Genomic DNA, 13,703 nt, shown 5'->3' on the forward strand with positions numbered 1-13,703 from the left:
GGCTGCCTTTGTTTGACTGCCTTAACTAATATTAAATTTGGGGGGGCGAAACTCACGCAAACACGGGGAGAATGTACAAACTCCACACGGACAGTGACCCAGAGCCGGGATCGAACCTGGGACCTCAGCACCGTGAGGCAACAGGGCTAACCCACTGCGCCATCGTGCTGCCTAACAGGATGATTTCTAAGGAGAAGATTTTTGTTTTATCCTAGTGTTTAAAATTTAACTGGCAATAATCTCATCTTCAGGTAGCATCTTTGATTATTCGAGAAGCTGAACCATGGCTTATTCTGCGATTTTGCCACAGGGCAGGATGTGGAGGCAGGCGCCAAGTCAACCTTAGCTGTAACAGGGATCTAGCCATACGCCATTGACATGGTTCTGAACCACGTCCTCGCTTTCCAGCCAACTGAGCTAACTGCCACGCTCACCACCGGGCAGAAATTTCCCTCAGGGAGGAGTTGCAGGACACAGTGCTCAGGAACTATTGGGCTGGATTTTTCCACCCCGCCCGCAGCAAGTACGCCACGAGCGAGAGGGGGACAATGGAGATGTCCATTGACCTCGAGCGGAATTCTCCGGTTGCTGGGCGGACGTGGCCAGAGAATCTCGCCCATTGTCTTTCAGAATTCTGCACTAGTCGATACAATCACAATTGGGCTGAAGGAGGTGAATGGAGCGGTGGCTCTTTTAGAGGGAGACTGGAAAATGATGGCTACTTACAGATTGGAAAATGCAGAGGCACTGAACAGTTTATTTACACTATCATTACCAGTGTTTCCTGCATAGTTTGGCACGCAGGAGGAGAAAAAAACCTTTGTTTTATTGAGAAAAATGAAAGTGGATGAAATTTATAATTACAATCAAGAATCACAATTATCAAGAAATAAAATTAATTAGTTTGTGTTGAGGTTTACACCATTGGAAAAGGTATGTGCAGCTGTAATAGATTTAGTTGTCCAAAAAACTATTCTTGTACAACACAAATCAACATTGCGTGAGATAAATGAATAGGATACTACAATGATGTTGTCTTATCAGGGCCCCTTTCCCCATTTAGCCAAACTAAGTTTTTTTTCTGGGCTATAGGATGTGGAATATTCCAAACGATTATGGTGTAAAAGCATGATGTCAAATTTTGCTGAGTAATGTTATGTCAATAGTGATTGGTTTATTAGGTAGTGTGCATTTAAAATGGATTATTTTGAAAAAACATCTGACCTGGTGCGGTTTAATCAACTGGAAATTTTCAGCCTTTGTTAATTTTGTACACTTGACCAGTTGATCTGCGCAGAGCCAAAGGCCTTTGGCACTTTTTGTTTTTGTGAAGTTTTATCTCTCCTATTAACGCATGGGTCAGAGGTTGTGTACGGGAGCTCACATTATTAGTTTATTTGTTCAGATTCTGCATCTCGTTAATTGGTGGTTGGAATTCAGGGCTTTTGTTCTGACAGAATTCTGAAGCCACGTGGAAAATTGGAGCAGACACCAAACCTCACCAGCCATGTCAAACCCTATTGTTTGTGATTGCTCTTGTCCTTCAGATTAAGTGTCATGTTCTCTCTTTTTCCCCTGCTTACACTTCCTGCTTTTGTTTCATCTTGAATTGCCTAACATCTGAATTAAATCTTTTAAAATTCATGATTCTTATAAAATATAAACTACAATGAGAGGAAGAGGTATTCTTCTTTCACATTTTAGACAATTTTACAAAGAGGGCATTTTGACTTTTATCCATAAGTAACATGACAAACGGTCCCAGAGATGTCCCAGGGTGGTGTAGTTCTTGCAGTTTATAATAAGTAAAAGTAAGATTTTAATGTTTCAGAAAATTACATGGAATAGGTTGTTCGATGAATGTGAGCCATGTGATCCTCCTCCATCTTGTACAGGCTGCATGGGTTGGACGTGTCAGATGGTTAGAGACAAAAGTTTCCTTTATCCCATTTGCACTTTAGAAAGCAGTTAGCTGTCAGCGGAAACATCCAATTTTTGTCAGGATTTCACTGAATGTTTATATTAGGAGACCGGTGAATGCAGATTTCTTAAAATAAAAACAGCAGCTCACCTTGCAAAAATATGTTTATGATATGGAAAAATTATGTTATGGTCAGTGTCATCATGTCTCTACCTTTAAGTGAATGCTGCATTCCAACTCTATTGCAACTAGCATTGTAATAATTACTGAACAATTCAAGCTATATAGTTCCACAACATGTGTACTTTCACCAGATTTCACACGTTGCCAGGATACCCAGCTTATAAATGATGAGTTGCAATGTGACAGTGGTTCTATGAGGCCAGTTGATGTGCAAATCTTCTTAAAGAATGGGTAAAAACAACAAAAGGAAAAAGCCAGCATGTGAGAAAAAAGAAATCTTGAAAGAGTAACGCATGAGTGTCTAACTCAGGAAGACTGGGCAGAAGCTTGTGCTCTCATTGGTAGTGAGCTTGGAGGCAGGAAGAGTATGTAAGTAGGTGAAATGTACCATACCAAAACCCGCCTTCCCAACTTTACCAGAATTAAGTTCCAAGCAGGAAAACCCATGTTTAGCCTTCCCGCCCTTCCACCTAGTGAAGCCCTTACATGGCCAATTTACAATCACTTAAGAATAGAATAGAACATTACAGCGCAGTACAGGCCCGTCGGTCATCGATGTTGCGCCGACCTGTGAAAACAATCTAAAGCCCATCTACACTATATTCCATTATCATCCAGATATTTATCCAATGACCATTTAAATGCCCTTAATGTTGACGAGTCCACTACTGCTGCAGGCAGGGCATTCCACACCCTTATTACTCTCTGAGTAAAGAACCTACCGCTGACAACTGTCCTATATCTATCTCCCCTCAATTTAAAGCTAAGTCCCCTCGCGCTAGCCATCACCATCCGAGGAAAAAGGCTTTCACTGTCCACCCTATCTAATCCTCTGATCATCTTGTATGCCTCTATTAAGTCACCTCTTAACCTTCTTCTCTCTAACAAAAACAGCCTCAAGTCCTTCAGCCTTTCCTCATAAGGTCTTCCCTCCATACCAGGCAACATCCTGGTAAATCTCCTCTGCTTCCTTTCCAATGCTTCCGTATCCTTCTTATAATGCGGCGACCAGAACTGCCCGCAATACTCCAAATGCGGCCGCACTAGAGTTTTGTACAGCTGCAACATGACCTCATGGCTCCAAAACTCAATCCCTCTACCAATAAAAGCTAACACACCGTACGCCTTCTTAACAACCCTATCAACCTGGGTGGCAATCTTCAGGGATCTATGTACATAGACACCGAGATCTCTCTGCTTATCCACATTACCAAGAATCTTACCATTAGCCCAGTTCTCTGCCTTTCTGTTATTCCTTCCAAAATGAATCACCTCACACTTTTCTGCATTAAATACCATTTGCCATTTCTCAGCCCAGCTCTGCAGCTTATCTATGTCCCTCTGTAACCTGCAACATCCTTCCGCACTGTCCACAACTCCACTGACTTTAGTGTGATCCGCAAATTTACTCACCCATCCTTCTACGTCCTCCTCCAGGTCATTTATAACAAACAGCAGTGGCCCCAAAACAGATCCTTGTTATACACCACTAGTAACTGAACTCCAGGCTGAACATTTCCCATCAACCACCACCCTCTGTCTTCTTACAGCTAGCCAATTTCTCATCCAAACCGCTAAATCACCCTCAATCCCATGCCACCGTATTTTTTGCAATAGCCTACCATGGGGAACCTTATCAAACACGTTACTGAAATCCAAATACACATCAACTGCTTTACCCTCATCCACCTTTTTGGCCACCTTCTCAAAGAACTCAATAAGGTTTGTGAGGCACGACCTACCCTTCACAAAACCATGTTGACTATCTCTAATCAAATTATTCCTTTCCAGATGATTATACATCCTATCTCTTATAAACCTTTCCAAGACTTTGCCCACAACAGAAGTAAGGCTCACTGGTCTATAGTTACCGGGGTTGTCTCCACTCCCCTTCTTGAACAAGGGGACAACATTTGCTATCCTCCAGTCTTCTGGCACTATTCCTGTAGACAATGATGACATAAAGATCTAAGCCAAAGGCTCTGCAATCTCCTCCCTAGCTTCCCAGAGAATCCTAGGATAAATCCCATCTGGCCCAGGGGACTTATCTACAGAACATACATAGAACATACTGTGCAGAAGGAGGCCATTCGGCCCATCGAGTTTGCACTGACCCACTTAAGCACTCACTTCCACCCTATCCCCGTAAACCAATAACCCATCCTAACCTTTTTGGTCACTAAGGACAATTGTATCATGGCCAATCCATCTAACCTGCACGTCTTTGGACTGTGAGAGGAAACCGGAGCACCTGGAGGAAACCTACGCAGACACGGAGAGAACGTGCAGACTCTGCACAGACAGTGGCCAGCGGGGAATCGAACCTGGGACCCTGGCGCTGTTAAGCCACAGTTCTATCCACTATCTATTTTCACACTTTCCAGAATTGCTAACACCTCCTCCTTATGAACCTCAATCCCGTCTAGTCTAGTAGCCTATATCTCAGTATTCTCCTCGACAACATTGTCTTTTTCCTGGGTGAATGCTGACGAAAAATATTCATTTAAAGCCTCTCCTATCTCCTCAGACTCGATGCACAACTTCCCACTACTGTCCTTGACTGGCCCTACTCTTACCCGAGTCATTCTTTTATTCCTGACATACCTGCAGAAATTTTTAGGGTTTTCCTTGATCCTACCTGCCAAGGAATTCTCATGTCCCCTCCTGGCTCTTCTTAGCTCTCTCTTTAGGTCCTTCCTGGCTAACTTGTAACTCTCAAGCGCCCTAACTGAACCTTCACGTCTCATGTTTACATAAGTCTCCTTCTTCCTCTTGACAAGTGATTCAACTATTTTAGTAAACCACGGTTTCCTCGCTCGACAACTTCCTCCCTGCCTGACAGGTACATACTTATCAAGGACATACTTATCAGTCCTTAACAAGCTCCACGGGTGGAATTCTCTGACTCCCCGCAGTGGCGAGGAGTCGCCCGGGGCCGGTGTAAATCCCACCTCTGCCGTGGCCGGAATTCTCCGTCACCCGGGAATCGGTGGGTGCGGGAATCACGCCCCCAGCGCCGATCGGCGGGCCCCCCGCGGCGATTCTCCGGCCCGCAATGGGCTAAAGTCCCGCTGCTGTCAGGCCTCTCCCTTAAACCACCTCTGTGCCGGCTGGATTGGCGGAGCGAGCGGGCCCCCGGGGCCCTGGGGTCGCGGGGCGATTGGACCCTGGGGGTGCCCCCACGGTGGCCTGGCCCACGATCCAGGCCCACCGATCGGCGGGCGGGCCAGTGCCGTGGGTGCACTCTTTTTCTTCTGCCGCTACCACGGCCTCCACCATGGCGGAGGCGGAAGAGACCCCCTCCACCGTGCATGCGCCTGTAGTGACGTCAGCGGCCGCTGACTCTCTGGCGCATGCGCGGACTCACTCCGACCGTCGAAGGCCTTTCAGCCACCCCCAATGCCGGCCGGCATAGCGCCAAAGGCCGTTGGCGCCAGTCGGAGGAGCGGGGGCCACTCCGGCGCGGGCCTAGCCCCTAAAGGTGCGGAGAATTCCGCACCCTTGGGGAGTCCCGACGCTGGAGTGGTTGGCGCCACTCCGCTACGTCGGGACCCCCCGCCCCGCCGGGTAGGGGAGATTTTCGCCCCACATTTCAATTGTGCCCATCCCGTGCAGTTTCCTTCCCCATCCTATGCATCCTAAGTCTTGCCTAATCGCATCATAATTGCCTTTCCCCCAGCTATAACTCTTGCCCTGCGGTATATACTGATCCCTTTCCATCGCTAAAGTAACCGTAAAGTGAATGTAAACGAATTGTGGTCACTGTCACCAAAGTGCTCAACTACCTCCAAATCTAACACGTGGCCTGGTTCATTACCCAGTACCAAATCCAATGTGGCCACGCCTCTTGTTGGCCTATCTACATACTGTGTCAGGAAACCCTCCTGCACACATTGGACAAAAACGGACCCATCTAAAGTACTCGAACTATAGTATTTCCAGACAATATTTGAAAAGTTAAAGTCCCCCATAACAACTACCCTGTTACTTTCGCTCCTATCCAGAATCATCTTTGCAACCCTTTCCTCTACATCTCTGGAACTTTTTGGAGGCCTATAGAAAACTCCCAACAGGATGACCTCTCCTTTCCTGTTTCTAACCTCAGCCCATACTACCTGAGTAGACGAGTCCTCATCAAACGTCCTTTCTGCCACCGTAATATTGTCCTTGACTAACAATGCCACACCTCCCCCTCTTTTACCATCTTCCCGGAGCTTACTGAAACATCCAAACCCCAGAACCTGCACCAACCATTCCTGACCCTGCTCTATCCATGCCTCCGAAATAGCCACAACATCGAAGTCCCAGGTACCAACCCATACTGCACTTTCACCCACCTTATTCCGGATGCTCCTGGCGTTGAAGTAGGCACACTTCAAACCACCTTCCTGCCTGCCAGTACACTCCTGCGACGTTGAAACCTTATTCATGACCTCATTACTCTCAACCTCCTGTACACTGGAGCTACAATTCAGGTTCCCATCCCCCTGCTGAAGTAGTTTAAACCCTCCCTAAGAACATTGGGCGCGATACTCCGCATATCCGGCGTGCTGTGAAGGCTGGCGTGAAACTGGCCGTGTTTCATCCTAGCCTCGGAGCTCCGTCCCGAGACCCGATTCTCCCCCCCGGGCGGGGCTAGTATCGGGGCCGGGGGAATCACGGTGAATGTCGCTAACTCCGCCCGCCAAGAGCCACGGCGGCTGACGTGCACAATGACGTCAGCCGCACAGGCGCGGACGACGTCATCACGCAGACGCGTCAAACCCGCGCATGCGCGGGCCGTCATGCTCCTCAGCCGCCCCGTGGACTGATCCTGCGGGGCAGCGGAAGAACAAATAGTGCGCGGGTATCGGACCCGCTGCCCGCGATCGGTGCCCACCGATTGCAGGCCCATGCCACCCTTGGCACGGCCGTGGTGCGGCCGTGCCAATCGTGCCATCGTTGTCCGGGAAGGGCACTTTGCGGCCGTTTTCACGAACGCTGAAAGCAGGTGTGATCGCGGCCATGAAAACGGCCGTAAACTCCGCGGTATTCGGCCCATCGGCCTGCGGAGAATTGCTGTTCGCCGTAAAAAACGGCGAGCAGTGATTCGTGTCGGGGAGGTGTCCGGAGGGGGGGGGGGGGCGGGAGAATAGCGAGAGGCCGTAAAAATTGTCGGGAAGGCCCTCCCGCTATTCTCCGACCCGTCATGGGCAGCGGAGAATCGCGCCCATTAGCAAATTTCCCCTCCAGGATATTGGTACCCCTCTGGTTCAGGTGTAGACCATCCCGTTTGTCGAGGTCCCACCTACCCCAGAATGAGCCCCAATTATCCATGTATCTGAATCCCTCCCTCCTGCACTATCCCTGTAGCAACGTGTTCAACTGTTCTCTCTCCCTGTTCCTCATCTCGCCAGCACGTGGCACAGGTAACAACCCAGAGATAATAACTCTGTTTGTTGTAGCTCCAAGATTCCACCCTAGCTCCCTGAATACATGCCTTACATCCCCATCCCTTCTCCTAACTATGTCGTTGGTGCCTATGTGAACCACGACTTGGGGCTGCTCCCCCTTCCCCTTAAGGATTCCGAAAACACGATCCGAGACATCATGGACCCTGGCACCTGGGAGGCAACACACCAACCGCGAGTCTCTCTCATTCCCACAGAATCTCCTATCTGTCCCCCTAACTATGGAGTCTCCAATGATTAATGCTCTACTCCTATCCCCCCTTCCCTTCTGAGCAACAGGGGCAGACTTTGTGTCAGAGACCTGTACCCCATGGCTTAGCCCTGGTAAGTCATCTCCCCCACCAGTATCCAAAGCGGTATACTTGTTACTAAGGTTACACAGGGGATCCCTGTACTGACTGCTTCCTCCCAGCCCCTCTCACCACCACCCACCTATCTTCATTCTTTGGAGTAACTACATCCCTGAAGCGTCTATCTATGACCACCTCTGCCTCCCGAATGATCTGAAGTTTATCCAGCTCCAGTTCCCGAAGGCGGTTTTTGAGGAGCTGGAGATGGGTGCACTTCTCACAGGTGAAATCAGCAGGGACACCGACAGTGTCCCTCACCTCAAACATTCTGCAGGAGGAACATTGCACTGCATTCCCTGCCATCCCTCTAGATAGCTTGCTGATAAAACAAGAAAAACAAAGAAAGAAAGAGTTTACCTGATATTCACTCAACCCCTTAGGTTAGAGGAGGTGGCTCCTCTCCTGTGCTTTTAAATCTCCGGCTTCTCTCCCACTTTTAAATCTCCAGCTCCTCTCACACTTTTAAATCTCTGGCTTCTCTCCCGCTTTTAAATCTCTAGTTCCTCTCCCGCTTTTAAATCTCCGGCTTCTCTCACACTTTTACATCTCCGGCTCCTCTCCCACTTTTACATCTCCGGCTCCTCTCCCACTTTTAAATCTCTAGCTCCTCTCCCGCTTTTAAATCTCCGGCTCCTCTCCCACTTTTAAATCTCCAGCTCCTCTCCCACTTTTACATCTCAGGCTCCCCTCCCGCTTTTAAATCTCGGGCTCCTCTCCCGCTTTTTGAGGTCTCATTCCACCATTTCTGGCATTAGCCCAACTTCAGGCGGACCTCTCACCATGTGGCACACATGACGGCTACAACAGTGTAGCCAGCTTGTCACCTCCAGTATCTGATTGAATTGTGGTTCAGTGTGTCTTCACGAAAACAGACAGAGCAGGTGTCTTATCAGCTCTACAGCCAGCAAACCAGACTCAACAAGATTGCACTCATTATGTGGGAACAGAGTCAAGCAGTGCTATCCCAAGGCAACCAGTCGGAATAGATCTCCCAGAACATCTCCAAGTTGCAGTTAATTACAAAAAAACATGGCTGGTCACTGAATCTCCTTGGACAATTGGAATTGTCTATATATACACAAATGGCATTAGTCCAAAACTGCAAATTGGGTATCATTGGTCGAGAGTTACTAAATTGGATAGCACACAAGAATGGCTGATATTAGGGCAGCACGGTGGCCTAGTGATTAGCACAACTGCCTCCGGCGCTGAGGACCTGGGTTCGAATCCCGGCCCTGGGTCACTGTCTGAGAGGAGTTTGCACATTCTCCCCGTGTCTGTGTGGGTTTCACCCCCACAACCCAAAAATGTGCAGAGTAGGTGGATTGGCCACACTAAATTGCCCCTTAATTGGAAAAAATAATTGGGTAATCTAAATTTATTTAAAAAAAAGAATGGCTGATATTCTATGAAAGGAATATGCTGAGTGCTTGGCTTGTTGCTGTAGTGTGCTGCAAGGTGACTGCAATCATGATGGGAAATGTAGTCAATACTCTGGGCATGATGGGATATGTCACTGAGGGAAAATAGCTGAGATTATTTGTAATATTTAATGACCTTCACAAACTGAGTAAACAAATGACAAATGTTCGGGCAATAAAAGAATAGACAAGCGGGAGGGGATGGTGGTGCTCTTAGACCCAAGACACCAATGGCCTCCCAGGGCTAAAGGGTGAGATAACTTATTTTCTTTCTTTCTTTCATAACTTATTGTCACATGTAGCCTTCAATGAAGTTACTGTGAAAAGCCCCGAGTCACCACATTCCGGCATCTGTTCGGGGAGGCCGGTGCAGGAATTGAACCCACGCTGCTGGCATTGTTCTGCATTGCAAGCCAGCTATTTAGCCCATTGTGCTAAACTGGCCCCTGGACCCAGCCTAGTCTCAGATGTAACTGGGTACATCTGTGAGCTCAAACTGTCCAGCTCAATAATCAAGTATTGTGATGTATGTCTTAAAAATAATTGAACGTTGTGCCAAGCTGTGCAATGAAATGTGATCTAAAAGGTATAAATTGGTTGCACACACTGTGTGTCAGAGAGAGAACCCTGACACCCACTCAGGATTCATCTCTCCCAACATATGCTTCAATTAAAACCTTTACTTACTTGAAGCTCACAGGCTCAGAGTGTTTGTTTGTTGTTTTTACCACAACAGCGCCCATTACCTTTGTTGTTTTAAATGTTTTTAACCATTTCTTGGTATCATGTTGCGTGAATTCAGATGGCTGAAAGTTGGCTTCTGCACTGTTGGTCACCTTACTTGGAGATTTAAATGATTCACCCACTCAATACTTCAAGTTGAAGATGTTGGCAAATGGTTCAGCTGGTCTTTTGAGCTCATGTGAACTCTCCCATCTTTGAGGATGGAGATGTTCAGACACTTTTCTCCCGTTATTTGTTCACTTGTCCACCACTATTCGTGACTAGCTTTGGCAGGATTGCAGAGAATTGATCTGGTCCATTAATAGTGGAATTCTTTAATCCTTTGCATAAAATGCTGCTTCTGCGTTGTAGCTTCACCAGGTTAGCATGCCGATTTTAGGTAGAAGTGGTGTTGCCCCTGACGTGCTCTCCCACACCATTCATTGAACAAGGTTTGGTCCCCTGGTTTGATGGTAATGGTAGAGATGAGGGTTATACCAGGTCATAATGTTAGACATTGTGGTGGAGTACAATTCTGCTGCTGCAGTTGGTCCACAATGCCTCATGGATTCGAGTTTGGAGCTGCACTACCTGTTCTGAATTTATTCCATGAAACACAATAGATATTTTTTTCCACTTAAGGGGCAATTTAGTATGGCCAATCCACCTAACCAGCACATGTTTTGGGTTGTGGGGGTGAAACCCACGCAGACACGGGGTGAATGTGCAAACTCCACACGGACGGTGACCCAGGGCCGGGATTCAAACCCGGGTCCTCAGTGCCGCAGTCCCAGTGCTAACCACTGCGCCACCATGCTGCCCCATGAAACACAATAGTTGTGCCACAAAACAATTTCACAGGCCCAGTCTGGCAGTTATCCTTTAGTTCTCAGTGAGTACAATTAGTGGTACAGTTACCATTCCATTATTGGTGATGCTATGGACATTGGCATTCCGCCATCCAGAATACATTATGACCCTTAATACCCTCAAGCGTTTCTTCCCAGTTGTGTTAAATATGGAGGATTATTGATTCATCAGTTGATGAAGGGCAGTAGGTGGAAATCAGTATAAGGTTCTTTTTTCATATTTTAAAAATAAATTTAAGTACCAATTCATTTTTTTCCAATTAAGGGGCAGTTTAACGTGGCCAATCCACCGACCCTGCGCATCTTTGGCTTGTGGGGGCGAAACCTACACAAGCACAAGGAGAATGTGCAAACTCCACACGGACTGTAACCCAGAGCCGGGATCGAACCTGGGACCTCGGTGCCGTGAGGCTGCAGTACTAACCACTGCACAACCGTGCTGTCCCCCTTTTTCATTTTTGACCTGATGCCAAGAGACTTCACAGAGTCCAAAATCAATGAATGGAGGAATCTGGGGCATTGCTTTAGCATTTGATCCAGTGAGTGTAATTAAGTCAGGCTGCTCTTTGACCAGACTGTGAGACAGCACTCCCAGTTTTAGGTTTAAGGGCATGATCTATGGGTCACATTATGCCCCAAAGGTGACACTGCATGGCTGGTAGATGCCGGGAGATCCCCTTTCCGGGATCTACCTACCTCGCGAAATCTAATGCAATCCCATGAGATGCCGCAATCAGTATATTGCAAATCTGTATATTTGAGCGAGACAGCTAGTCTCACTCTAATATGCAGCTCGCTAGATCTACCAAGGCCCTGTGATATAACCCCTTTGCCTCGGAAAACTTGGGCCAGTGCCATTCAGTACTGACCCTCGTAAACGTAGACCAGATGGAATGGCGCTTGGGGTGTCTCCCAGGGAATCGGAGGTTCCTAGGTGGTTGCCCTCTGACAAGGGTTGCACCCTGGCACTGCTGGTGCCACCTGGGCACCTTGGCACACCTGGGTGCCAGCCTGACATGCCAAGGTTCCAAGATGGTGCTGGCGGGGGCAGTGACAGGGCACCAGGCTGGCAGTGCCATGGTGTCAGTCTGACATTTATGCTGTGGCAGGAGTCGGGTCTGGGGGTGCAGCGTATGTGAAGTGGGGTGGGAGAGGCCCCAGGACCCCCTTATAGGTGAGTTGGGCTCTTGGGGGGGATTCAGGGATCATGTTAGTGGGTGGAGAGATCTCTTCCTGCACTGAGGATTTCTGACGAGCGGAGCTCCTCAATGCAAGAAATGGGATTAAGTGCTGCCTGGGCGAGACGTTCCCGGCTGAAACTCTGAATTGCAATAGAGTCATAGAACATAGAACATTACAGCACAGAACAGGCCCTTCAGCCCTCAATGTTGTGCCGAGCCATGATCACCCTACTCAAACCCACGTATCCACCCTATACCCGTAACCCAACAACCCCCCCTTAACCTTACTTTTTCATTAGGACACTACGGGCAATTTAGCATGGCCAATCCACCTAACCTGCACATCTTTGGACTGTGGGAGGAAACCGGAGCACCCGGAGGAAACCCACACACACAGGGGGAGGACGTGCAGACTCCACACAGACAGTGCCCCAAGTCTCTGGCTGTTAGTAAGGAGGATTTTACAGGGTCAACTGAGCTGGGTGTGCCTTTGTCATATCCAAAGCGATGCACATATCAAAGCTGGCCAATTTTAGTTTAATTATGCTTTTACATTGCATACAACTGAGTGGCTCGTTAGGGAATTTCAGAGGACAGTTAAGAGCTAGCCGTGTTGTTATGGATCTAGAATTGCAGACTGGTAAAAGCAGCAGATTTCCTTCCCTGCAGGACATTGGGTGTAATCTAACGGCCGCACCGCGCCCAACTTGAGATGTACCCAGTTTATTACACCTCGCGCGATCTAACGAGATCTCAAGAGGCTTCTTCATCTGGATCCCACCCACAATGGGCTGGACCCAGGTTTGCATATTCAGGTGCGCAGTCAGGCTCACTTGAATATGCTCTCACCGGAGTTACCCAAGGCGCGAGATTAAGTGTGGCCTCACCAAGGTCCAGAAATGCAGCTAAACGCAGCTGACACAGGACTCTGTTCTATTTCCGTTAAATCACACCCATTATTAGAGCAGGTAGGTATGTGGATGCCCCATATATTATCCCTGCTGTTCATCAAAATATTGTCATGAGATCTTTTACATCTACCCAATAGAGCAAACAACGCCATGGCTAACATCTCATCAGAAAGATTCTACCTCCTATGCTGAGCTTTTCAATAATGTGGAGATGCCGGCGTTGGACTGGGGTGAGCACAGTAAGAAGTCTTACAACACCAGGTTAAAGTCCAACAGGTTTGTTTCAAACACGTTTGAAACAAACCTGTTGGAATTTAACCTGGTGTTGTAAGACTTCTTACTGAGCTTTTCAATAGTACTGTAATGGATTTTCTTTCGATATTTTTGTGCTCTGGTATCTGGAGTGGGACTTGAACCTACAATATCCTGATTCAGAGATGCTACCAACTGAGGCATGAGCCGTTCCATGCTGTGGCTGGAGTGGAAATCCAAGGAGTGGTTCAAACATGGAGTGCTAGGAAATGTTAATATCAATTTGGGAGGTGAGTGCATCTTTAAGGAGAGGAATGGAAAATTGGGAATCGTGGAGCAGTCTGCAAGGACAGAGGGGTCAAGGGTGATTTTTGTTTTAAGGAGAGGGATAATGACGGAAGATTTGAATGGGAAGGGGACAATACCTGAGGACAGGGAACCA

The sequence above is a fragment of the Scyliorhinus canicula genome, chromosome 13 (genome assembly GCF_902713615.1).
Source record: "Scyliorhinus canicula chromosome 13, sScyCan1.1, whole genome shotgun sequence".
NCBI lineage: Eukaryota > Metazoa > Chordata > Chondrichthyes > Carcharhiniformes > Scyliorhinidae > Scyliorhinus > Scyliorhinus canicula.